The 26,943-nt window shown below is 38.8% G+C and overlaps 1 protein-coding gene and 1 long non-coding RNA gene across 4 annotated transcripts in view; one reads left to right on the top strand and one right to left on the bottom strand.

Annotated features, from left to right (window-relative positions):
• Chsy3 (chondroitin sulfate synthase 3) overlaps nucleotides 1-26,943 on the top strand; it is a 259,007-nt gene that overhangs the window by 206,033 nt on the left and 26,031 nt on the right. The gene's annotated exons all lie outside the window — the stretch shown is intronic.
• LOC132652111 (uncharacterized) lies at nucleotides 11,959-12,665 on the bottom strand. Its single transcript, XR_009589597.1, has 2 exons — nucleotides 12,350-12,665; nucleotides 11,959-12,083 (listed from the first exon to the last, which is right to left on the bottom strand). It is a non-coding gene; the product is annotated as an uncharacterized LOC132652111 (long non-coding RNA).

The raw sequence follows: 26,943 nt of genomic DNA, 5'->3' as shown, positions 1-26,943 counted from the left end.
AATCTTCCTAAAAAAAACCTCATAGTTTTGCATTTTATTATCTAATGGCAGCACTGTTTTCCTACATAATGCTCTCTAGATTCATAAAAGCTATAGGTTAAAGCCTTTAGCTTGATAATTTCCACATTCCATTTGGGCTTATCTAGTCATAAAATGTATAGGGTGAGGAACCATTTTTCCCTGAGCATCTCCCTGAACCAAAGTTTTCAAAATACAAGTTCCTAGTGATGATGTAAGCTGATTTTTATTTATTCAAGTTATCCATAGCACTACCAGTTTTTATGGTGATCTTATGTTAATACTTAGGAAAAAAGAAATTAAGTCATAAAGAGGTTTGATCCCTGATGAATATTCCCAGAAGATGCCACTCCACATGCAAAGTGCCAAAGATGTCTCTAGCTTTTGTAGCGCTGAGCGTATGAACCACATATGCAACAACCCCTATGATGACAAAATATTATCTTTAGTTAAATCGATTATTTAGAGAATGAGAGCTTTATAGAAGGCTTGGATAGCTCAAATGACAAAGCTTCTGACCCTGACTCTGATTGAATGAGAACTTTAGTATACATTTAAAAAAATCTAGTATGACATATATTCCCAAGAATTGGACAAAGTTTTCATTGTATATTTATTGATAAAAACACTAGTATTATGTCCAAATTTCTTTAATGAAATATAAAATTGAGTAATTAAAATATATATATATAATTAATACCTAAAATTATTATGCAAATGTAAAATTATGTTTATGAATAACATGAGACAAACTCATTTAAAAGCACATGATGTCATGTCTGGAAGAGAGTGTAAAAGTAACTTGTATTCACCAAGTGTAATTGTTGTCTTGGAGGATTGCTGCCTCAGTCTGCTCACATATGCCTAGTTATGGAAGTTTCTTGCCTCTATTCAATCTAATCTAGGCCTAGAATGTTTTCAGCCTTTGAGACTTGTTGGTGAATAAGCTCAATCTTTTTAGTTCTTTCTAATCTCTCACTGGCTGATTCAACTCCGCTGTTCTGGCTCACTACTCTCCCGAATGACTGATTCAATCTTCCTTCTCTCAGTTTCTGACCGAATTTCTCTGCTTGGCTTCACAGTAACTTCTGGCAATATGTTCTAATCTTCTGGCTTCTTCTCATTCTCTGGTTCCTTCTGTCTTCCCTGTGTCTATTTTGTTTGATCTCTGAAATCTATCTCTGTACAATTTTTTTTCCAGTAAAACTGCCTCCTTTCTCTCTCTCTCTCTCTCTCTCTCTCTCTCTCTCTCTCTCTCTCTCTTTGTCTCCTCTCTTAAGTTGCCTCTCTATACTGTTCTATTCTCATATGCGTTGGGAATATTCTATCTCTGACTCATTCTGTCAAAGGACATCACTTTCAACATGGCTGCTTCTTTCTATAAATTAACCTTATTTTCATTGTTTGGAATTAAAGGTATGTACTAAGCATGTGTCTGCATTTCAACCAGATCATGAAGTCTTAGAAGGTCTTTGGATGTGATCCTGTTCCAGCATTCATGTTGCTGGATTGAAATTCCTCTACGAGACAGCATTTCATAGGCCTTCTTCCCATCCTCTGCATCTTACATTCTTTTCACCCCCTCTTTTGTGATGTTTTTTGAGTCTTGATGGGGTGATGGTGGTAGTCCTAGTTTTCAGATAGTTATCCTAATAAGGGCTGAGCAAACAACAATAGTGACTTATTCTCAGAAATTTGAGCAGCGTGTCTCCTGGACATGACATAGCCATGGTCCTAATGAACCTACAGAGCTATGATTACCTGAAAATCAAGCCACTCAACATGCCAGCATGTATTGTGAAGGAAAATATAAGGCTTTACCCTTAGTTGAAGAGCTTTTGGCACTTAATGGCCATTGTGGAGGAGGAATCATTTATCTTCAGTGATATAGCCACTCTGAAGCTGCTCTTGTGCTAGTCAATAAACCCACAGCCAAGTTCATGTAAACATTTCTATTTAAATTCAATAGTTCATTAACTCAAAAAAAACACATGAAAGTAGGAGGAACTGATTAGAAAGAAGGGTCCAGAGGGAGAAAAGAGAAGTTAATAAGGAATGAATATAAACAAAATACACTCTATTCATATATAAAATTTTCAATGAATAAATTAAAATATTTGAGGAAAGTAGATTATAAAATTGTCTATCTTTTAATAATTGTTTACAAATAACACAGAAAAACTTTAAAAGCAAGTTCCTAAAAATATTAATTGGTACGGTCAATGTTTTTTAGAATCCTGAGTATATTTTTCACGTTCCCAAAATTTTGTAATAATTATTATTTTAAGTGAAAAAAGATCCTAGAGTCAATGTGTTAAAAATCATTGAAAATATTACTGATAACCAGAGAAGTGTTGGCAAACCCACATTAATCACTAGCATAGAACACTTGAATACAGAGTACCAATAGATTTCTAACCATTGGGCATTCTCAGTGAACTGCCCCAGGATTTTTTTCATCCATGGTGCCCAGGGTTCTGTGAACTGTTCGCTCTAACAGTGCTAGCTTTCAGAATGAATAAGGCCTCAGAACTATAAACCACATTTGTTTCCTAGCCCATGCCCTTGCTAATAAAAGACACGGTGGAAAGGAGTGCTGGTTCTGCTGCAGTAGCCAATGGAATAGGTTTTCCATCCTGCCCTTGTCTCCGTAGAGGAATAAAACTTCCTCTGAGCTTTATGCAACTTTAAATTTATATGAAATATTCTCATGCACTCTGGAGAAATTGTTAGAGGTTTCTTCACATAAAGCATGTGTTTGTGTCTCTTCCCATCACCTCCAGCTTCATCTGAAACACCACACGGAATAGGTTTCAGTGTATGACAACTAATACAGACCCATTTCACAAGCTCTTGAGTATCAGGGTCATGGCTGCTCTGTAGTTCATCATGATTCCCTTTGAAACCATATGGCATTTGAAGGAACTGTTGTAATCCTAGTTCCTTCCTGTGGTGTCTTGGAGACGACATTCTGACTTGGGCCTGATTAATCGTGATCCACTGTGGTGTTATAGCTTCCATGGGTTGTTTCTCAGTGCTGGGTGTTCTGAGAGAAAGAAAAAAAAAAAACCCACCATAATGGTAACACCAGGACAGCTATAAGCTTTGCGTACTATCACCATTGGAAGCCCATATGTGACACTTTTAATTAACAGATTTTTTTTTTCACGGTGACATGTCCTTCACTTTCTGATGCTTACCTTTGTACAGAAGATAGACTAAAATATGTGGATGTCACTAATCAAGCACTGACACGCTTAATTCAGTGTGTGTGTGTGTGTGTGTGTGTGTGTGTGTTTATTCAATACTTTCTGAGTAAGTCTGTGCTAGGTGCTGATGTGAGTACTGGGATCATGGCAAAGAACAAATCAAGAAAAGTTCAGTTTTCATGAAGCCTGTAATTCTCCTACATTACCATGGTGTGTATATCTCAGAAGCTTTTAATTTTCTTGAAGACTTAGCTGTGGTTAGTTTCTTGTGTCCTTGAGCTGGTCTAGAATAATCAACCCAACAATATTCAAAACATAATTCAAGGACTACTCCCAATAGAATCACTTCAGATGCCTTTAAAAATAATTACAACCAGGCTTACTCTTGAGTAAAAGCAGGGACACTGCAATGTAGATAGCATTTCAGCTTCCTATCACATGATAAAACCACAACAATGGTGAGCATGGCAAGTTATTCCCAAGCATGCAGTAAACCAAGAGCCATCTAATTGGACTTACTCACATGGAGACAATCTATAGATAATACTGTAAACCTAGCCAACTATCCATGGCTGGTGATGTCATGGACCATAGGAGAAGATGCACTGCTGCTGTTTTCTTAAACCAATATAATTTTAAACTGTGTTCTAAGTACTTACTCGTATGCCCACAGATGTGTATTGGTTTCACATCCAACCAGTGAAGCCTCTTTTTGTAGCAGATAGAGTACTACTGAAAGTCATAACTTGTCAGGTTGTAGAGAGTAGGCAGCCATGCAGTTCCCATTTCTGATTAGTACACCTACAATGCAGTTGCTAGACCTAAGGCTCAGGAAACATCACAGAAGAGAGGAAATAGGGCCAGGGTCTGCACGAGAGCTGTAGCCATGAAATAGTGTTAAACTATGGGTGTCTAAATAAGACCTAAATGATGGAAACAGCTGTTGATATGCCTATTCAGAAAGAATAAAAAATGTCACAAGGTCCTACCCCTGGGTGACAAGCTAGCCATTCCCTCAATGACTCCTGAGAGAAGGAGAGTCTATTTACTTCAGAGATGAACCCCCTGATAGGTTATCCGATTCTAAGTTGTCATCCCTAAACACATACACATGACTAAACTAAATTGGCCTAGCAGGACCTCACTGGAGTTATATATATATATATATATATATATATATATATATATATATATATATATCATATATGTTATATATATATATATATATATATATATATATCATATATGTTATATATATTATATATATATGTATGTATATATATGTATATATGTGTGTGTTCATGTGTATGTGCTTGTGCATGCATGTGTGTATGTGTGTGTGTGTGTATCCTAGTTTGCTTTCTATAGTTGTTATAAACACCACGACTAAAACCCACTATGGGAAAAAGAGGATTATTTTGTCTTATGCATCCACAGCCCATAATTGAAAGAAGTCAGGATAGGAACTCAAACAGGAACTAAAGCCTAGACCATGGTGGGATGATATTTACTGGTTTGCTCTCAGGTTCCTAATCATGTAACCCCCAGGCACACCTGTACAAGCATGGCACCACATATACTGAGGTGGGCCCTCCAATATCAATTGCTAATCAAGAAAATGCCCCTCATCTTTGCCTAAGGCCAGTGTGATGGATGCATTTTCTCAGTTGTTCTTTCTTACCAGATAAGCCTAGCTTGTGTCAAGTTGACGAAAACAATTAACAAGCACAATGCGGTACTCATATGAAATTCTCAAAAACCAAAATTAAAAAGACACCTTACAATTAAAAAAAAACAAACAAACCCTGATGCTTAAGAAATATCTTAATGGGTGAATGCACTTGAGAACCTGAGTTTGAATCCTAGCACCTAGGCAAAAACTATGTATGTCTGTAATCCCAGCTTTGGGTTCACGGAAACCTGGTAGCTCACTGACCAGCCAGACTAGATGAAATAGTATACTTCTGGTTCACAGACACAGAGAACGACGGTTAAAGTCCTGTTTTGGTCTCCATATGAACATGCATGGGAGGCATCCACACACTCAAGAACATGTACCACACACACACACACACACACACACACACACACACACAGAGAGAGAGAGAGAGAGAGAGAGAGAGAGAGAGAACTAATACAAGCATATGTACCTAATATCTATCACAAAAAAATAACACACTGAGATCCAAAGTAGTTTATATTCCTTGTGACCTCAGCCAGAACTGTTGGTATGCCATCAAAACTTCAGTTTGACCATTCTGGCACTCTAAGTTTGGAAAGAACAACTATAGACTGCAAAATTAATGACTTCCAGAACACAGATTGGAAATTTTAATAAAATATGCCTAACAGGATGTTTTAATATTCAGCTCAATTTCATCATTTCTCCCCTCTCTATAATTCTAGAGATATTTTTGTATAGGCTATTTTTCCTTACCAAAGGACATTTAAAGTTTTTCCTGTCAATCCATGATGTGGAAAAGGGAGAGTGTTTAGTTCCCAATTAATGCTCTTTTGCTAAAGTTGGATGTAAATAAATAATTAAAATCACAGATGGAATACCTCCAATTAAATCTATAGATAAAGCAATAGTCACACAGTTTCCTTTAAAAGCAGTCCAGAAAGATGCGCAGCTGTTTTTTTCAAAGAAATATGGAGTCAGCTTGAATGATAATATTTAATGCCCTTTAAACATCTGTTAAATGTCTTCTTTCATTTTTGGTAATTTCTGAAACTGAAGAAATGATAAGAAACCACTTGCTAGCCTCAGCTATAACAGCGTTACATTGGGTGAAATATAAAATCCTTGCTTTCTATTCTTCTGGCTCTCTGGTCCCAGTGAAATCAAAGGCAGAGCATGTGAGGGGAACTATTTAAAGAAAAGTTCTTTGTTGCACTTACCACAGCCCAGACATTGCCCATCTTACAACAACAAAAAAAAAAAAAAAAAAAAAAAAAAAAAAAAAAAAAAAGAAGAAGAAGAAGAAGAAGAAGAAGAAGAAGAAGAAGAAGAGACAGAAAAACTACAGTTTTTGTCACTAACTCAAGCTCAGTAAACGGAGTCCTCTTTGCATACTCTCCCACCTGGCCCCGCCCTATGCTTTATCCAAACAACACCCTCCTTCACGATTTGCTAGTGCAGTTTTCTCACCTGCAACACTCCCTCCTACTGTCTTCTTTCTCATTTTTGCACTTCTTGAAACTTGAAGTCACAGCCAATATTTCCAAATCTGGGAACTCTTTCCTTACCATCCCAACAGTTTGATTCTTTTTCACCTCCAGTGCTCTGAGAGCACATCCACCTCATGGTGCCACTAACTGGCACCGGTAACCTCTGCCAGCACTCTCTGGGTCCAACACTGTACACTGAGAGAATTCTGAAACACGACACAACCCCTCACCATCTAATGAAGCTAAGCAAGAAGGAGGACCCTGGGTAAGATGCCTAATCCTCATTCAGAAAGACAAACTGGATAGATATCTGAAGAAGGAAAAAACAGGGAGCAGGACAGGAGCCTACCACAGAGAGCCTCTGGATGACTCTACCCAATAGGGTATCAGAGCAGATACCATAGCCAAACTTTGGGCAGAGTGCAGGGGTCCTCATGAAAGAAGGGGGAGATAGAAAGACCTGGAGGGGACAGGAGCTCCACAAGGAGAGCAACAGAACCAAAAAATACGGGCCCAGGGATCTTTTCTGAGACTGCTACTCCTCCAACCAAGGACCATGCATGCAGGTAACTTAGAACCCCTGCATAGATGTAGCCCATGGCAGCTTAATCTCTAAGTGGAAACCCTAGTAATGGGAACAGGGACTGTCTCTGACATGAACTCAGTGGCTGATTCTTTGATCACCTACCCTTGAGGAGAGGCAGCCTTACTAGGCCACAGAGGAAGACAATGCAGCCAGTGCTGATGAGACGTGATAGGCTAGGGTCAGAGGAAAAGGTGGAGGACCTCCTCTATCAGTGGACTTGGGGAGGTGCATAGAAGGAGAAGAGAAAAGGAGTGTGGGATTGGGAGTGGATGAAGGAGGAGGATACAAAGTAAATAAATTGTAATAAACAAAAAATAATAAAGAAAATAAAAGTAAATAATAATAAAAAAACCTGTTCACATAAAAAAGTGTGTGGACCAGTGGTTCTCAACCTGTAGTTTGAAATCCCTTTATGAAGCACCTATCAGATATTCTGTATATCAGGTAATTAATTGCAGTTCATATAAGTAGCAAAATTACAGTTATGCAGCAGTAATGAAATAATTTTATGGTTGGGACTATACTTGAGGAACTATGTTAAAGTGTAGCAGCATTAGGAGGATTGAGAACCACTGCATAGACTTTATGTTTGAGGTTGCAAAGCACTAGTACTTGGTTGGTATATTTCATCCCATAGAGATGCTCAATTTTAGGGATATGTGTTTGGTTATTTTTATAAATAGCAACCCCTTTTTAAACATTAAAAGTGGCTTACCTCATAAAGATACTGATTCTTGATGACATATAAAAGCTAGGTAAGATGGCAACACTGAGCCCAGTAGCCTGCAATTTCAGGAGTTCCTTTTAGGACAAATACTTTTTCACCTGGTCTCTGAAGTGCATTTGCTCTTGGCCCTTGGAGATATCATGATGTGTCCTACTCCATGAGTTAAACCTCACAAGCTTTACAATAGAGAACAAAACATTGTATCTGGGACAAGATGACCTTTCTAGATCAGTGAAGCCATCCATGCTCTTATTCTTCCCTTCAGAGACACTTGGTGCTTTCCTGAATGTAATTGCTCTACATCCATCCATCAGCCAGTGTGTGCATGTGTAACTAGGCATTGCGAGATTTTTGTATTCTCTTTATTTATGAACATCATATAACACATAGAATTTTAATAAGCAGCAATGTTGTAACTAAATCTGGTATGGTAGTGCATAAGATCAAACACCTTTCTGTTCCATATTCTTCTGTACCAGAAGTTAAAGTTTCTGCTATGGGACTGCTCAGGGCTATTGGAGGTATTCCTTAGGACATAAAGAACTGGGCAGAAACTATATGTAGCTCCTTGGTACTTGGAAGCTTTAATTTGCATCCAAATCATCTGGGATCTTGTTAAATTTCAATCTCTGATTCATTTAGTCCTAATGGGCTTAGAAGCCCACATCTCTCACAGGTTCTAAGATAATACCCCAAATGATGCCTTGAAGAGCAAACCCAACATATGACTCGTTGGTTCAATGGTAGATTGCTTTGCTCTGGGATACATTAAAATGTGGAGATGAGGTGTTTCCAAGAGAGTTAATGTTAATTTTAACTATTCACTATGCCAAGAAAACAGAATACTGAACTCAGCTTGAAGAGTTTGTTATAATAGAGCCCCCAAAATCACCTTATATAATAACCAAGGGACATTACTTGTTTAGGAAGCCCCCGCTGCAAATACAAGAAGGCCCTTTGATTTTAGTTCAAGGGCAGGCCATCTGGCCCTCGCCTTGTGTAGTAATCAGGCTAATGCTAATGCAAGTAGCTTCACTGGAGAAGGCATAGAACAGGCTCTTTAAAATCTGGCCCACAGCTATTTTTAGACTGGCAGCACAGGAGTGGAATGTTTATTTCATGTTTAATGCAACCCTCCACTTCAAAAATGTTTCCTTCCCTCTACCGAGTTTCTATCAAGTCGCCCAAGAAACACTGCCAGCTTTGCACATCCCTATCCTCTAAGATGATTAACTGCTGCAAACTGAAAAGCCTTGAAAATGTAAATCCTGCCACAGGCCCCTGGTGGGCTAAAAAGACAACTGGAGTAAAACGGTTCCAGATGGTTTAGGCATTATGTTCTTTATGTCCTCAAAGCGAGGGAGGGTCCCAGAATGAACTGGTTGATAGAGGCACAGGGAGGAGGACTATTTGGCAGGCTTTCCCGGAGCCCTGGAAGGCTTGGACAGGGTTCTTGGGATAGCAAATATTCGTGGGACTCTGCTCAGCAGCTGCTGCCTCAGCCCTGCCTCAGCATGGGGTGGGGTGGTTCTTCTTGGCTCCTATCTTTGAATCCTTGTACAAGTCCCTTCTGTTGTACAGTTGAAAATGATTTTCTGTTTCCAACCTGGAAGGTTAGGGTTTTAATTCAGCTGTTTGTCTTAATCCAAAGCAATCGATCTTCCTGTTTGAAAAGGTTGCAATTATGCCTTTATTAGCAACAGCGAGTCTTACAAAAAAGGAATTGTCAGTTATCGTACTATAGCATATACCACCTACATTCATTTCTTATACCTCTGAACAATATAATAGCTTAGCTCTCTAGCAATCACTTAGAGTACATCCTCTGCGCTTTGCTGTAAGGGAGACATTCAAGTCACTGCTTATTTCTAGCTTTCAGTTAAAAAAAAAATCCATAAAAAGAGTGTTACTGAAAGTAGAGTGGGAAAGAGAGTATGAATTTTGAGCAGGTGTCAGGCTGTTTGTTTGGTTTCTACACTTCATTTGTGAGGCATTTCAGCATCTAGGACACGCTAATCCCAAGGGACACTTGGCGTCTGTTGAATACACATATTTAGCATTTAAATGGCAATTTGTGTTTTCAAAGTGTTTTGTGAACATTAATTAGCATTTCTTCACAGCATGCCTAAGAGATCGGTCAACATCATTATCACCATTTTATATATCAGAGGAGTGGGCTGACAGAGTGGAGTTGTCTGAATGAAAACCATGGCCAATCGAAAGCAGACAAGGAGGGTCTGTGGCACCATCCTGGACATCGAATGTATAGAAGTCTCTAGGAATCAGCACTCAGTCAGTACTCAAAAAGACTTATATTAGCAATTGCGAAAGTTGTTTGCTCAGCCCTCACAGGCACTATTCATCACATTTAATGGATTGTTTTACAGACTTAATTGTCTATATGTAAGCAAAATGCACCCCACAGAAGCACTTGCCTACAGAGAGCTCCTGACTAAAGCTGTGGAATTAGATTTTTGACAAGCACCTTTATGAGAACAGCCTGGAAATATTATCATCAAGAAAATGCATTTTATTGCTCATTCTATGGGAAAATAATCATTGCTGTGACAGCTATACAGATGTATTGTCCTCAGTTTAGAGATTAATAATTTAGGCCTATGATTAAATCTCTTAGCTAAACCACTTACCTGATTACAGCTAGGACTTAAGTTCAAATGCAAATTTACTAGCTGGTTTGTGGTCTCCAGATGTAGAGGAAATAAGGTAATGCACCAACCTGGGGCTCTCCATCTCTCCCCCCCCCCCCTTATTGTCCTCTGCCTCTCTCTTTATTTTAGCAATAACTTGGGTAAAGATATACACAGCAATCACACCATGCTTCAAAACACAATTGAAGTAAATAGTATAAATATTGGTTAAGAGAGTGGGACCTTGTGTTTTCAAATGGCAAAAAGAACGACCCATCTGAGCTTCTCTTGCCATATTATGAAGCTCTATTATGGATTTAGTTTTGGTTAATACTTACTAAGAAAACTAAAATCTATGGAAATATGGGAAATGGCAGGATCCATTTTAATCTGCACAGCAGCCAACTTAAGTGACTTCACCTGTCGCACATGAAGGGAACTTCATGAAAAAAATAAAATCTTGAGTTTGGCCCTGCAGCACAAATAATGAGAATTAGTGCTAGGGACTATAAGTTAAAGGATGTGATAATTCAATTGAGTAAAAAGACATGTCTGAAGCGTATATAAGAAGAAGTGAGTTGAGCACAGGTACTAGATACTACACTTTGTGTGGTTTGGTTTGGTGGATGGAAGAGCATAGCTCTGGAGACTGGCCTGTAAAAGTCAGAACGCCAAACCTGCTTCTCTGATGTCCTCCTGTTCTTCAAGAACAAACAGAACTAGTATCAAGATACAGCCTCAGTTGAATACCGTAGAATACCACCTGGAATTTCTCAATTTAAAGAGATCTAATAAAATGAATTTTATAACCAACCAGGAGACTTACACAAAAAAATACCTTAAGGTCCCTCACATGGTACCCCAGACAACCTTTGATGGAGTAGATGCTTAAGTGGGGGGGTGTGAATTTTGTCAATGGCGGTGAGATTCCCACATGAAAGGAAGTAGGGGTGGCTTTAAAGATCATCACGCAGTTTTTACAGCGAGTCTGAAAGGCGCTACTAAACTGCAAGGGTAAATGTTAGCCACAGGGATTTTCTGTGTTAATAAAAAAAAAAAAAAATATATATATATATATATATATATATATATATATATATGCTTTCCTAATTCTATATTCAGATATTTAAAAGCATTTTTTTTATCCAGTTATACCTGAAATCACATTAAATTTAGTTCTAAGAAAAAAGTTTCTGTCTTGTCCCCCTTTGCCTCCTCCGGTTCTCCTGATGGAGTCATCACAGTAAATGAAACCAAACCCTGAGTACAATTTTACAAACGTCCAGTACATAATTATGCATTCTCTATGTAAAAATGCAAATTGAGCCTAATAACTTTAAATGGTAGAATTAGCATATGTCATTTATTCCTCTCAGCAAATCTGTACAAATGACTGGAGGTGTGAGTGCTAGGAGAATCTAGGATCCTGGTAACAACAGAATGAACACAGGCAGAAATGAGCTTAGATGATTGCTGACAATCAGCCACTCACCACACTCAAGGAAATCAGTCCCAGCCGGTCATTACCATGAAACAGAAGCTGTGGAGCAGTCCTTAATGGCACAGACCTTGCCCTGCTAAAAGTTCCTCATAGTAGTGTTTTTGTGTGTGGACATCAAAAGATGCGCAGGGTTTATGGGACGTAATCCTGAAACTCCTTTGCACCACTTGAAGATAACTTCAGCTTAGATTATTTCTGTCAAATCTTGCATCTCCATTTGAATCTAAATTAGGAACAGATTGAATATTTTCAGTCCTGGACAATTATGTAAATCAAAACTACAGATTTACACAGTTCAGCTTAGCAGACTTAAGCTGGGAATAGTAAGTGCCTTATCCATCGGGTTCCAATACTTGCCTAACTTAGAAGGAGTTTTGGAGGTGGGAACCAGCTTGTCTCCCTGCTCTCAGAAGCCTTAGCTCGCACACACAGGCGTGTGTCCCTCCTCATGCCACCTTACTAGAGCATAGGAAATATCTTTTCTCCTACCAGGGGGTCGCGTGTCCTCTGATGTCCCAGTTCACTTTCAGAGGCTCTCTCTTCTTTGTAAGTCCCTCCTTTTGCTTATGGCTTTCTACTTCCCTTTCAAACTCCATTCATCTGTTTGCTGTGCTTCTTTCTGCAATTTCTGTATTTCGAGGTGCTTCATGTCTCTGAATTAAAGGGAATTTTGACTCTTTTATCATCATAGAGGAAAAGATTCCTGATGCCGTCCCATTCCGTGATATAAATGCAATGTCCTGTCTGTTGCCTGAAGGGACCTCCACGGCATCCCACTGCAGAAGTAAGTCTCTTGCTCTCAGGAATCTTTTGACCCAGGAAGTGCTGCTTCAAATGGTGAGGGAAGGGAGGGGGAGGAGGCCTGCCCAGTAAAGGGGTTTAATGACAGCTGCAGCTAACCCTTTGGAGAGAGAAAGTGGCAAAAAGCTCTTGTCTTTCTTTTTCCCCCTTCTCCCTCATTCCTTGTTTATTTCTTTCCCACTGTTTGTTTCTTTCTTCCTTCCTTCCTTCCTTTCTTTCTCCTTTTCTCTTTCTCTTATTTTCCCCTTCTTTCCAGAATAGGTTATCAACTATCACAGAAATATAATTACTCAAACGCTAAAATTGTGAGTTACTAATAAATGCTAGAATCTTCCAAAAACTCTGCATATTCTAATTAAAACTCATCATAGTCATGGTTCCCACATTTCCCTGGTGTGAAAATGGGGATGCAGAAATATCCCCTGCTGAAAAAAAGCTGCATTAGGCAGAGCAGAACATATACCCAGGTAACAGGGTCAGGATTCATCCAGCACAGAAATTCAAGACAACCTTATGAATGTCTTGAGGGACAGAATATGTACATTCTCTGTAGTCTACAGAAGAAGACAGTATAAGTAGGACCATGTAAAACTTCCTTGCAAATATCAGGCAAATATATTTGGGGACTTTGGTACACTTGACTTAAAAAAAAAAAGACATAGACAAAGAAAAAAGAGCCAAAATAACTGCACTGGGGTCCTGCAGAGACCCAGACTCCAACTAAGGAATATACATGGAGAAGACCTAGATCCCTGTTCAAAGGAAGCCCATTGGCTGCTCAGTCTCCAAGTGGGTTCCCCAGTAATGGGAACAGGGGCTGTCTCTGATATGAACTCAGTGGCTGGCTATTTGTTCATCTCCCCCCTGAGGAGTGCAGTCTTACCAGGCCGCAGAGGAAGATGATGATGATGCAGCCAGCCTTGATGAGACCTTATAAGCTAGGGTCAGATAGAAGGAGAGAAGGTCCTCACCTATCAGGGGAGTAGGGAAAGGGCATAGGGGGAGAAGAAGAAGGATGGGTGGGGCTGGGTGGAGAAGAGGGAAGAGGGCTACGGCAGGGATACAAAGTAAATAAATTGTAATAAATAAATATGTAAATAAAATTAAATTTTTAAAAAAGACAAAGACAAAAGTGAATTAATCTAAGTATCTTCTTGAGAAAAGGAAGCCCAAAAGTAGCAGAGGGAATTCTTGGAGCCTCTTTGAAGATTGTTTTCCACTGTTTAATCCTTTTATTTTTCCCAATGAAAATCTTTCCTATTACTCAGAGCATACCACAAAGGATACTGTCAGAGTTGGTGTGAGGTCTTCTTTACTAGTAACATTTACATTTTATCTTTTAAAATACAGATTGTTAGTTATTTAAAAGTTTATATTTGTGGGTGTTACAGTTGAAAATCAACTTTATTTTCCTAAATTATAGACAACTAAATTTTCCTAAATTATAGAGAGCTATTTTCCTAAATTATAGACCAATTTATTCTCCATCTAGTTATCAGTAAAGTTCTTTTTAACAGAGGTATTAAACTAATGTATCTAGATAGATCTCTTTCTAGATGGTCCATTTTATTTTATTGATCTATTCGTCTACTGCTGTACTATCATCACACTGTTGAAACCAGTTAAAGAAACCAGCTCTTTCTTCTTCCAAATATTTTGTTCGGTTGTTTGTTTAGTATTTTAGTATAACCACCATGGAAATGCAAAATCAGTAAGAGCTCTTTGTGGCTAGCCATCTCTCCAACTTCAATATAGAAATTTGTAGGGGTTTGAATAAAAATGGTCTTCATGGGTCCATAGGAAGTGGCACTTTTAGAAGGTGTGGCCTTGTTGGAGGAAGTATGTCCCTGGGGGCAGGGTTTTGATGTCTCAAATGCTCAAGCCATGGCCAGTATGGCACTTTCATCTTCCTGCCTGCCAGTCCAGATGTAGAAACTCTCAGGTTCTTCTACAGTAAAATGTCTGCCTGGGCACTGCCGTGCTTCCCATGGTGACAATAATGGACTAAACCTCTGAGCTGTAAGTCAGACCCAATTAAATGTTTTTTCTTACAAAAGTTGCCATAGTCATGGTGTCTCTTCACAGCAATACAAACCGTAACTAAGACAATGTTCTTACTAATCCAAATACCATAAAAGTACTATTACAATTTATTTTTATTAACAAGCCTTAACATTTTTTTTTTAAACTAGAAAAGCAACCTAGCATTTAGGTCTGTTACTCAGCTACCTTTTGGAATCACAATTTAACATTTTAATAAATAAGAGTTCACAGTTGAATAATTAAAAATTAACACAGACTTATATAATAGCTTCTCCACTCAGATCCTCATGGCTTTCAGAATTGAAAATTTTCCAAAGAAAAACTGCTTCTAACTGGATTTCTTGTGCTGCCCATATACATGAACTTTTTCTTCCCTAAGCATATACATAGTTCCCCTTTGATCATGTTATTTAACAATGTTTTGAGAATGATATACATGTACAGAATGTGCTTTGATAGAATCACCCCCCACTCTCCCTTAAGCTCCCTCATACCCTTTCTGCCTCTCAGCTTTGTATATACTCTTTGGTTTGTAATCCACTCAGTCCATTTATTATGGTGGTATTAGTAACAGAATGCCACTGCAATAGAGACAGCCTGCTAGGGGCCGCATCCTGAAGAGAACTGTCTCTACTTCTATCAGCAGCTCCTGAGCTGTGGGTGGGACATCATGGGACCCTCCACAATCCATTCATGGTAGAGTTACGGTTACCTTCCTTCTGTGCACGTCTTGTGCAGGCAGCCACAGTTACTGAGCTTGTCCCGCATGTACTTACAATGTGAGATATGGAATGTAGAGCTTATGACTCCCTCGTGTCCTACAAATGCCATTTTGTAACAGTCAGACTTTTAAAACTTGAGGCTCTTACAATCCTTCCATGATGATCACTGAGCTCCAGGAGAAGGGAGTGTGACTTTGGGGGCTGAACACTGCAGTCTCCTATTCTTTCTTTAAAAAAAAATAATAATTAACGTATTTATTTATTTACTTTACATCCCAATTTTGGGCCCTCCTATTTTCATCCTCCCTCCCACTTTCTCCTGTCTCCCCTCCCCTACTCCTCAGATAAGGAGAACCTCTCCCCTACCAACTCAGACCAGCACATCTAGTCGCATCAGGACTTAGTGAATCTTCATCCCCTATGGCCTGGCAAGGCAACCCTTCCAGGGTTAAGTGATTGAAAATCAGGCAACAGAGTCCATGTCAGAGACAGCCCCCTCTCCCCTTTCTAAGAGGCCCACATGTTGGCCAGGATACCCATCATCTATGGATGTGTAAGAAGTCTAGGCTGGGTCCATGCATGGCCCTTGGTTGATGATTCATAAGCCTCCCTGGGCCCAGGTTAGTTGGCTCTGTTGGTCTTCTTGTGGAGCTCCTGTCCTTGTGGATCCTTCTATTCTTTTCCCATCCTTCCACAAGACTCCCTGCACTCTGTTTGGCTGTGAGACTCAGCATCTTTTCGATCTGCCTTTGGGTGGAGCCTCTCAAAGGACAGCTATGCTAGATTCCTCATTTCTGTATCTTTACCACCCTCTTAGGACATCTCTCTTCACTGTTTTGTTGAGCAAGTTTTGTTTAAAAAGTCTGACATTTAAACTGAGATTCATTTTTCATTCTTTTTTCAAGATGCTCGTTTAATTGCTATATCTTATGTAAATGTATTTTAATTGTCTCACATAATTTTCTGTATGAACATGCATATCATTTTAATTGTATTTTAAATGGCATGCATTAATTGTACACAGTGATTGAGTTAATTGTAACAATTACATACAAAGCTTGCTTTTGGCTTTTATTCTTCTCACTCAATAAGAAGACAATAAAGATGTCTGTTGTGTCTACGATCATAGAGTTGATCAATTGACTTCCAGCTTAAGAGTCTATCTTATATCAATTGATGCCTCACATTCCTTCTTGTAAATACCCTAAGTCCCTATCTTTAGTTTTTATATATTTGTTTTGTATATTATTTTTCATTATGTTTCCTCTCAATGGTATTAGAAACAGCCAATATTACACCCTAAAACTGGGATCTCTGAAGATGATAGATGAGTCAGATACCAATTGTCCTAAGGATGACACAACGCAGATGGAATACAGTTACATAGCCACAGTCAACTCAGATCTAAACTCAGGTGGTGTGAATGGAGGAGTATTGTGCCTTCTCTATGTAAATGAATTACCTTCCAATTTATTTTGTCGTCAAACAAGTAATTTTTCAATCAGCTCAACTTGTACAAAACAGCACTCAGAATATAAATTAAATCACTTAGCATATATTTTAATGCCCAGCCCCTGTTAATGAAAAAGAAGAAAATAATGAGGAAAGATTACATGAAAGGAAATTTAATGGGTGAGTTGAGTTTCATTCTTAAAAAATAAAAAAATCTAAATGGGAAGTGGAGTGAAGGTACATACACGTGATCTTCAGAACCGAGGCAGGAAGATCCCAGTTCAAGTGCTTCCTGGGCTGCATAACGGGACCTTGCCTCAGGAAAGGGTGCATGTATATGTGTGCACACCTGGGCATATTCTATGTACATGAGCTTCTGTGTGATTGTGTATAGAGTAAAATAAATCTATTGGCAATACACGTGATTTTTGTGAAGCACAAATTATCTATCAAAAAATAGAAAGTTTATCTTTGTTAATTGTCCTTACTTTTTTAGAAACTCAACACACACACACACATACACACACATACACCTTTAAAAATAAGTTATTTTATTGAGGGAGATGGCCTCACATTTTTTTTACTCCCTCACAAAGGGACACAAGCCCTGCAGACTGGCTCTAGGCCAGCTTGTCTTGTCTCTTGCTTCTGGATCTTTCTCAGCATGGAGCCTTCCAGAGCTACTTCCATTTGTTATAAATCTTCATCTAAGATAAATCAATCTCTCGTCCTAAAGCAGTGCCATCTCCTTGTTTTCTATGGAACCACACCATTTAATGGTTTTCTGGTTGTCTTTAATAACTCCCAACACCAACTGGACTAAGATACATTTACCAAAGTAAGGTTTTGATGTAACTATTGTGAAGGATTAAAAAGAATACTAATGAGCTAGTGAAATTCCCATTCAGCGACTAGACCTATCATTTGATAAAAGAACATTTTGAAAGCCAGGCTTCGTAGTGAACATAAACTGTGTGGTATGGCTGGCTTTAGGAGGCCTTACAAAAAGCTAAGGTGCTGGAGAATCTGTGGACACTGCAACTGTGTGGTAGGAGGAGCCATAGATTTAGAGGAGAATTGCAGAGCTGGGGATGCAGATTGTGGATTGAGCATTAGCCTAGGGTGTGTGAGACTCCACATTCAATACCCAACACCACAAACATAAATAATGTAAAGAAATAAAATTGAGGTCATTTGAATTGTCAGAGCCTTAGAAGAAAGGGGATTCAGAATAATGGTTTAAAGCATGTTTTCCCCATTTATAGCTATTGCTTAGAAACCTAAAATCCATCAGCTTTTAAAGCAGAATCTCTTTTATTGGAGAGAAGAAGAAAATGGGACCCCAGAGTCCTATTAACAGTTTCTCATGGCCTCTGAATTAGCTTTCTCAAAATTACCCATTCTGTCTTATCCTGTTTGTCTGTATCCTCTGTGAATTCTTTGAGCATTAATATCTTAGTTCCATAAGAGGGACTTTTTGTAATTATTCATATTTGTACCAAAGTCCAGGTAATAAGTGGCAAGAAACATATAATTAAGCAGTAATTGTAAAAAAAATGAATGAAAGAAATAGAATTAATTGATTATCATGCTACCAGTTTCAGGAAAGAAGTCTGGGATGACAGTGAACTAATATCTGCCTCAGGGGAGAAAACCCACTACTACTTAGTTTAATTAGAAAGCTAAAAAAATCTCTATATATTTTACATACATACTTATTTTATTCAGTTTTTCATTGGATTCCATATATCACAATGTTAAGATGGCTTATCAAAGGTTCCTAAGGACCACAGTTACTCTGATTTGATCTTTGCATATTAGGGTTTCCTGAAAAGCTGGTTCTGTTTACAGGCATGTGATATGCACTCAAATAGTTCACCTATTCCTGCACTTAAACCAACGTCAGGCACTGAGGGAAGGAGACACAGTCTAATCCTTTGGAAAGCAGCATTCTTTGGAGAAGGAAATATACACTGATAAAGCAACAAATGGAAAATTAACCCAGAGTTAGTTAGGAATTAGCACCTGGTACCAGAAAGGCTATGCCATTTCTAATGGAGGCAGAGCAGTACCTTTCACATAACAAAATTAAAGCCAAGTAAGAAGTAATAGGACAAAAGTGAGAACAATGGATGGAAGGCCATGCCAAGTAGAGGACAGGGCTTATGCACTAAGAATAAAAGATGTAAGTGTGGCTGGAGTGCAGAGAATGAGAGAAAGGGAAATCTTTGTAGAAAAAAGGAGGCTACATAGCTCTGAGTGCTTTGTTCTGTGATGGTGGATGACACAGGCAGGGAAGGCAGGTCAGATAATCATAGCCACCAGTTTCTTCATGCAGAGCAGAGTACAGACAGTTTGCAGAAGACATACCACAAACAGGCGGTTATTGGAACATTGTATCTGCCCTGAGTCCACAAGAATATTTAGGGATGCAGGCATAGTGTAATCAAAGAACCTTGAAGTCTGAGGCAGGAAGATCATGAATTTGAGGTCAGCTTGGCCTACAGAGTGCTGCCCTGTGAAAGAAGGAAAGAGATTGGAGTTGGTAAGGAGGGTTAAAAGAATAATTGCAGAGTAATGACTTAGAAAGTAGATCTAAGCATTACTAGACACAACATCTGTATTCTTCAAAGGTCACTTTGATAATGTGCTGATTGTGATTTTCCTTTGTCGTACTAGTTTTTAAATGATATTTTTTACTTATTCTTTGAGAATTTCACACAATATATTTTGGTATTTGTTATCCTCCCCCAATTTCTCACAGATATTACCCTACCCACCTACCTGCCTTCCTGTTTCTTTTTTCCACTCTCTTTTTAAAAACGGAGCCTGGTTTGTAATGGCTGGCTACTCTTTTACGTGGAGCCTGCCACAGAGTGTACCTGATAAAGTGTCACCCTACTGAACATAACTAACTTCCTAATCAGATACCAATAGCTCCTTGGCTAGGGGTGAGACTTCCTGCCTACTGGGCATACTCTTGCCTACTGGGATTTTATCGCCTGGAGCTTGTGCAGGCTTTGGGTATGCTGTCAGTCTCCATGAGTTCCTACTGCTTCCACCCTGCCGTTCCTGCAAAGTAATCTTTCCCTGAAGTCTTCACTTCCTATGGCTCCTAGAGCTCTCCACTCCTTCTTATGCATAAATTCCCTAAGCCTTGAGGGGAGGAGTGGAACGAAGGCATCACATTTAGGATGAACATCCCAAAGTCTCTTGTTCTCTACATGTTAAACAACTGTGAGGTTCTGTGTTGATTACCGTTTACAGCAAGAATAAGCTTCTCTGGCGATGGCTGAATAAGGCACTAACCTATGTAAGGGCACAGCACTGCAGCACTGTGGCATTATGAGCTGGGGTATTTATTTATTTATTTATTTAGCCTCATCCAGTTAGCAGAATAGCAGGTTTCCTGCTGGGACTATGGAGCTTTCGGTTCTTGGCCTCATTTACAGCGTTGGATAGGAGTTATATCTCCTGAAGTGGATCTTACATACAGTCAAAACATAGCTGGGTGGTCTCATGACATTCATGACCATTACACCAGTGGTCAAATTCCATCGGGCAGGTTCTTGTAACTTGTTCACAGAAGGGTAAGATTGGTTATTACTTTTCGTCCTCAATTAGTTTGTATAGCACCTTCTAGAACTATGAGTTCTAGCTAGTAGTAATAAGTATTCTAATTGAATACCATCAAGATTTCTCCATGTTCTACAACATAAGTATGTAGTGTCTTTGGCAACAAGGTTTGACATCAAGTGCTTGAAGGCAAACAAAAGCATTGGTTTGGATAATTAATGTTTGGTGTCTTTATGGGATTCCATTAGCCAACAAGTCAAAAAGAGGTGATCTGCCATTTAAACTCCTTCTTCTATATGTGCATATTTCCATATGGCTTTTTCAAGAGACCTTTAGTGTTGGTTATTGCAGAAAATCTTGTGTGTTAATATGTTATTAAAATCTGTTGGGTTTGGTTGTAATTTTATTTTTCACTAGAAAGGATTTCCCAATATGCCTAGGAAAAAAAATACTTAACCTGTGTTTTCTTTCCTTTGTTTCATGGGTATATAAATATATTTTTAATTAAAAAATAAAATTTTGACTGTTACTAGTGAAAATATACATCTTTCATATATTTGACATTAAGACACATATATGTTTATACATATATGCACACAGGCATCCATATAAAATTATACATGTAGTATAAGCATGAGGTAATTATGAAAATTGATTTAATTATTTCCTATTAAATTGATAATTGCTCTGAACCTACAGATGAATTTGTGAGTCAAAGTCACTTGTGTTTATGTGAAATATTTTGCAATGAATCAGCCACACTATATCCATGTACATTTTTTCATTTAAGTAATCTGTTTAAAAATAAATACCATTGTAAATATTATATGTAATAAATTAAAAATGTTCGCCAATATTTGTAGCAATAGTGTTGGAACAGAATGGAGATAACCTAGAACCCCTGCACAGATGTAGCCCATGGCAGTTTAGTGTCCAAGTAGGTTCCATAGTTATGGGAAGAGGGACTGCCTCTGACATAATCTGATTGGCCTGCTCTTTGATCACCTCCCCCTGATTGGGGAGCAGCCTTACCAGGCCACAGAAGATGACAATGCAGCCATTCCTGATGAGATCTGATAGACTAAGATCAGAAGGAAGGAGAGGAGGACCTCCCTTATCAGTGGACTTGGGGAGGGGCATGCGTGAAGAAGGGGGAGGAAAGGTGGGATCAGGAAGGGAGGAGAGAGGGGCTTATGGGGGGGATACAAAGTGAGTAAAGTGTAATTAATAAAAATAAATAAATAAAGTGTCTTGATCTTTCTGAAAAAAAAATTCCCTACACTAACTAGTGGGGTGTATAATGTGTACTTAAGCTTATTAATAAAACACAGCTTTTGGCTGGGCAGGGTGGCACAGGCAACTCTCTGTGAGTTTGAGACCATCCTGGCCTATACAGTGATTCCCAAGCCAGCAAGCACTGGATTGTAAGACTGTCTGAAAACAAAAAAAAAAAAAAAAAAAAAGGAAAAAAGAAAGGAAATTCAACCAACTATTTGACTCATGCTGATTCATTCCCAATCACATTTTTCTCAACTGCCATCAGCTTTATCTTGAGAGTCTATGTTTGACTAGTAGATTACTTTCGATTCCCAGAGTACTTCATTCATTTCTTCCAGTCAACTGGAACAATTATACATCCTTTATATGCGATTAGAAAAGAATTCTGTTTATTTAAAATTAAGTGACTTCTTACTCTTTCACCAGAGCTAATACAGAGACTGTGTGGACCGCATGAAATATGCTGGGTCTCATGACATTGTTTTATTAATCTTTGGCATAAATTACATCTTTTTGTTATGGCAACCTTATATGCAGGCTTTGATTTTTTAAAACCTAGTTTTTTTAGGGTCCTTAAACACTTTTACCTCTTTTCAAGCCCATGATCTTAGGTAGGAGAAAAAGGTTAATAGGGACGGGTAATGTGGACCTCTTTAGATGTCTACGTGTCTACATGTTTCCTACTCTTCGCTGTCAGGATAACTAGCAATCCAGAAATAGCCAAAGTAGCAACAAGGACCCCCAGAAGCAGCAGCAGGGTTCAGCAAAAGCACCAGGAAGGATTCCCTGCAGCTATTCTCTCTAGGAGTGAAGCAATTTGAAGCATCCCTCTCTTTATCACTCATTCTCTCTCTCTTTCCTTTTCCCTCCCTCTTTCTCCCTCTCTCTTCTTATTTATACCTTTTCAGAGTTCTCAGAGTTCATACCAGGATGTTTTTCAGCTGGCAAAAACCAAGCCCCATGCACGAGACAGTTTCCTCTTGACAAGGATTACTCACCCTCTTACTAGGCTGTTATCCACTATGAACAAAGATTCCCACAACCCAAACAAGGGACTACAACAAAAACATATCCGCACAACACAACTAAACTTCCACTATGCTTTTACTTGAGAGCCTAAGAGAATAAACTACACAAGATCCCTGAATAAAGATGCCTCAATATAATTAAAAAGGTCAAATGCAAAGTGATTCAAGTTGATGTAGGTTAAAACTTCCAGAAAACTTGACCTTTTGATTAGACTTCACTTACTTTAGTTAGTGCCATCTTGGAGGTACCCAAGATATTAATTAGAGTCTTGTTGCCATCCATTCCCAAAGCTGTGCTGTGGCCCTGTAGAAGTCTACAGAACTATAATCAAGATTTTTCTTCTAAGGAAAACATTGTAATAGATCTCAGCATGCTTATGTTGTTATAGCTCTGTGCTCAGCTCTAAATAGCATCATAAATTATTATAAAACATTAATGTTAATAAAATCATCTAACAGGAGGCACTACTTATATCCTTGATTACACCATAAAGAGCTGCATCTTAATTTGAGCCTTTTTCTTTTTTTTCTTTTCAAGTTAACATGTGCAAGTTTTAGGGCTGTCAGGGGATAAAAGTGCTGTGGCTCAGTGCAGCACCAAGTGTTGTCCATGACCCAAATTAAACAAAAATTACCAGAGGCAGAGTTAAAACAGGCAAGGGAGTCCTTATTCAGTGCCGTTAGAATATGTATGAAGACTAAACTCAAATTCACTGAAACAAAAATCAGGAAACAGTATAAGAGGCTGTTGTTTTTCCTTCTTGGCACACCAAATTGTATACATGTGATCATATAGGATGCTTTGCTATACATATACACAGTGAATTAATTATAATAATTCCTACATTTTGAAATTATAATTGCATCATTTCCCCTTTACTATTTTTCCCTCCGACCTCTCCCATGTACCTGTCATTGCTTTCTCAAACTCATGGCCTCTTTAATTTTCAACCACATGCACAGACATACCCGCACATACACACAAACACTGTACAATGTTGTCAGTATGTATAAGATCTCATGGCCAACCACTTGGTATCGGTAACCAGCTGGGGAGGGAGGAGCATCTTTCCTTAGGAAGAGCATTTCTTCCACTCTTACCATTCTTCACTTTTCCTTTGAGTCTTTGCCCAGAGTTGAGATTCCTGGAGCTTTCCCCTTTCATATTAGCGTGTCCATTGGTGTCATTGTCAAGGTCTGTTTAGGTAGCCATGTTGCTGATTTCATATGTAACCTGATATTTCTAGGAGACACAATCTCACAGCAAACTTCCTGTTCCTATGGCTCTGTAGCCAGCCAAGTAACAATACTCCTATAATACTTCATGCTGGACAGCTTTAATCTTGTCTCATACTTCATAGAGAACACTCTAGAAGCACTTGTGTTCCCAAAAATATAGACTTTGTCCAAGCTCAAATTAGGAATGAAAAGAGCAGATATCAAAACCAGGATCTTAGTTCAGATAGTCATGTACAAACAAAGGCTGATGGGGGTACAGAGCAATGTATGGAAGCTGATTTTTGCTTTCCTTAAGCAACTTAAATATCCTGCAAAGCCAGTAACAGTACCACATCAATTTACATATATCTGTAGCAACCCTATTTGTGTGTTGATTCTTGACTCTTGCTTCCACACAGGTGGTGAAAGCCTTCCACTCCCAGTCATTCCCATTGAAGGTGCTCTTGCAGCAGTCCTTCATTCTAGTAATTCTACTGTGATGTAGAATCAGTTGAAATTCGGAGAGTCCAGCTCATATCTTAGTAGCACAGAATGGGAAGTATGACGGCTCTCTTATGCTTTTCTCACCTCATGGATATGACTCATGTGACAGAGTGCTTGCCTAGTATGTACAAAGCCCCAGGTACAGTCTTCAGCACTGAATAAACAAGCTGAGTGAGCCTCTAACCCTCATGTGTGTTTTTTTTTTTAATTTTTTTATTTAGGAAGGAGTTGTTTCTGGAGCAACACTGTGGCATGGCACATCCCCAACAGCCTGTAAACTGGAATTTCAAAGGACCACAGTATAGGAAAATATATTTTTAAAAAAGTAACAAATACGTATTTATACACATCAGGTATAGAGAGGTGTTATTAGTCCTCAGATCTGGGCTTCGACCACCCATGTAAATGATGAGTATAATAACATTAGGAAGAAGGACTCAAGTTCAATTAGGCCACAGACTCCAAGGTATAGACTAAGAATATTCCAGCATGTGATGACTTCTGTAAGATCAAGCGTTATGGTGTGGAGCCATTTATTTAATGAAAATGCAAATTCAGGGCCAATTACGTTCTCCTTTTGGAAGACTTGATTTTGGCTGTAGAGTTTTATTAGTATAATATGAAAGTGAAATGTCTCTAAAGGGTTGACTCATGCTGACAAGGTGGGAACTAGGAAATACTAAGAAAGAAAAGCGTTAAAGTAGCCACAATTTTTAAAAGGACATAGTTGTGTTTTAAACATGCTGGTTCCCTTCTTTACAAGCTCTTTTGAGAGCTTATACCTTTAGATTAATTACAAATATTTTACAAAATAGCAGGCCTGGCCTACATTGTAGGAACCAGCCAGCAAGAAAAGCATGTGAAGAGGGACTGCCTCTGACATAATCTGATTGGCCTGCTCTTTGATCACCTCCCTCTGGGGGGGAGCAGCCTTACCAGGCCATAGTAGAGGACAATACAGCCACTTTTGATGTGAACTGACAGACTAAGATCAGAAAGGAGAGGAGAACCTCCCCTATTAGTGGACTTGGGGAGTGGCATGCAAGCAGAGGGAGGAGGGAGGGTGGGATTGGGAGGGGAGGAGGGAGGGGCTTATGGGGGGATGCAGAATGAATAAAGTGTAATTGATGAAAAATTTTAAAAAAAAAGAAGAAAATCCATAGCACTAAGTGCCTTCATAAAGAAATTTGAAACATCTCAAACAAGCAACTTAACAGCACACTTGAAAGCACTAGGAGAAAAAAAAAGAAGAAGAAGAAACAGACACAACCAAGAAGAGTAGATGGCTGGAAATAATCAAACTCAGGGCTGAAATCAATAAATTAGGGGAAAAAAATAAAGTTGAACAATTCAAAGAATCAAAAAAAAAGAAAAAGAAAAGCATGTGATCATTTAAAGCAGTGAGTCTTTAGGGCCAGTAAATAGAATGACTACCTGCCAAAAGTACTCAGCTGAATAAAAATATATGTGTTGTGTTGTATCTCACTTAGAAACTATATTTGCATTTTTGATGTTTTCCTATCCATAATAAATGAGACCTTTAGAAATTAAATAACTGCAAATGAATGAATGACTGCAGCTGCTGGAGAGACAGGCAAATTGTGGGGAGGATGGTAACAGGATAGGTTTGCAGAGGAAATGACAACTTTGAGTTTACTTATTGCTCAAGAAGACCAACTCAAGGACAAGCTGTTGGTTCAAAGCAAGCTAGCAAACCAAAAAAGAGGGCTGTCAACATCAAAGTCCATCTTGCCCAATGTTCAGGTATAGGATTTATGTTGGGAGTCATGAGAAGCTCTTTACCATGACGGTTATAAACTCCAACACTTTGAAACTGTGAACCCCAAATCAAGCACTATCTCTTATAAGTTGTGTTGGTCATGGTGTTTTGTCACAGCAATTGAAAAATCAGAGATGTAATCTATAGCAAAACCACCAGGACACCAAAGCTATATACTTCTGCTGCAAGACAAGCAGAATTAGTGATGCTAAAATCTAACTAAAAGAAAGTTGAGTTATAGGTGTTAACTGTCTTCTTTCAAAAACACTCAGGCACAGCAGCAGAAATACATTGATACATTATCATCAAATCAACTATCTCATCTTTTGTTTTTAAATTCTTTATTAATTACACTTTATTCACTTTGTATCCCCCGGTGGTTCCCTCCCTCGTCCCGTCCCAATACCTCCCTTCCTCCACCCTCTGCATGCATGCTCCTCCCCAAGTCCACTGATAGGGAGATATTCTTTTCCTTCCTTCTGATCCTAGTCAATTAGGTCTCATCAGGAGTGGCTGCATTGTCTTCTCCTGTGGCCTGGTAATGCTGCTTCCCCCTCAGGGGGAGGTAATTAAAGAGTAGGCCAATCAGTTCATGTCAGAGACAGTCCCTGTTCCTATTACTATAGAATCCACTTGGACAATGAATTACCATGAGCTACATCTGTGCAGGGGTCTTAGCTT

Source organism: Meriones unguiculatus, chromosome 2 (assembly GCF_030254825.1).
Source record: "Meriones unguiculatus strain TT.TT164.6M chromosome 2, Bangor_MerUng_6.1, whole genome shotgun sequence".
Taxonomy (NCBI): Eukaryota; Metazoa; Chordata; class Mammalia; order Rodentia; family Muridae; genus Meriones; species Meriones unguiculatus.
The sequence above is the reverse complement of the archived record's forward strand: the minus strand, read 5'-3'. Positions and strand labels throughout refer to the sequence as shown.